This window comes from Haliaeetus leucocephalus, unplaced genomic scaffold, assembly GCF_000737465.1.
Source record: "Haliaeetus leucocephalus isolate CR32 unplaced genomic scaffold, Haliaeetus_leucocephalus-4.0 Scaffold687, whole genome shotgun sequence".
Taxonomy (NCBI): Eukaryota; Metazoa; Chordata; class Aves; order Accipitriformes; family Accipitridae; genus Haliaeetus; species Haliaeetus leucocephalus.
This window is the reverse complement of record NW_010973123.1, coordinates 929,919-931,397: the sequence shown is the minus strand read 5'-3', so window position 1 is coordinate 931,397 and position 1,479 is coordinate 929,919.

Below are 1,479 nucleotides of genomic sequence, written 5' to 3'. Positions count from 1 at the left end.
TGTGCACGAACCGCCCGCACCTCGCAAACTCCGCCGGCAAGTCAGTAGCCCCGCAGTCGGTCGGTCGGTCGGTCGGTCTCGCTCCCTCTGTAACCCTTTCAGTCCTGGGTGCAAGGTGTACTGCTCCCCCGGGGAGCCCCGTCTCGTCCCCCGTCCGTGTGTGTCCCCCCCACCTGCCCCTTTTCCTGGCGGATTTCAGGGCTCGCTAGCGGGTATTTATCCCCGGGGGGGGGGGGAGGAGGGGGCGAGGACGCAACTTACCCTCCAAACTATGCACAAGCTCGTCTCTGCTTTCCCCTTCAGATCAACTTTAAAGAGCAGATTCTCGGTCCGGGAGGCAAAGAGGCAGGGGAGGAGAGGGGAAATGGTTTAGGAACAGCGGCTGCCAAGTGGGTGAAGTTCGGGGCACAATCCTGGCTCTTCCACGCTCCAGCAGCCCAGCATCTTCCCGGGATCTGGAGAACAAGGTGTTCAACAAGTCTTCTTTGTTACCCGAAATTGATTGATGATGGCTTTCCCGCCGGGCTGTATTTAACAAAACGATGCAGAGAGCTACTCTGACGAGCAGGAAATTTTAGAGGAGCTCGCAATATAGCTGCAGCTTTAATTTATCTATTTCTGTCTCTCTACGTACGTACGTACAAACACACATACACATGCACACCTGTGTATGTGTATATGTGTAGATAAATAAAAAGATATAACTCTACCAATACAATGTTGGGTCCGTGGGATCTTAGAAAAGCCTGCCTGTCGGCTGCGTGGAAGTTAAAGAGTTTTTCTTAAGCAAAAGGGGCTGATGCTTGGACACATCTCACGTCCAACAGGAGGCAATGACGTCTGTAGCTTCATTGCTATAACAGCACCAAGGCTGCAATTGCCATTCACTGAAATGATAAGGGGCGCTCAGACGTAAGCAGTCTGGACCTCTAGCAAGAGACTGAAGCGAAGATGGTTTTTCCCCTCCCAAAACAAATAATAATGCTAAAAAACACCTAAGGAAAAGAGACGGGGGAGCAGGGAAAGGAATCTAGGTCTTGCAGTCACACGCTTCTGCAACATGATCCTCTAGCTCCAGAAACATTTATTTTTTGCAGCTGACTAGACTTTGGGAAATTTCAATGTATTATGATTGCTCGGGCGGGGGGAGGGGAGGGATTTTTTTTTTTCCCTTAATTATTTCTGTCTCTCTTCAAGCAGGCATTGATGAAAGCCGGGTAAAAGTGCCCTCCCCCCACCTTTCCAAATATATTTAGGCTCGGGTACACGCTGAAGTGTTTCTGCTGTATGGCTAGATCTTCTCAAGTAGCAATTTCTTGCTATATAGGCTGCAACGATTTATTTTTTTTTTTTTTTTAGCACTGGAAGGTGCTCACAAAGAAAAAAGGGGGAAAAAAAAAGCCGATGCGAAGCAGCCGGCTCCTCTCCGTGTGGGGTCATACTCCCACTGCCACGGTTTTGACCGCATACGGGGACCGC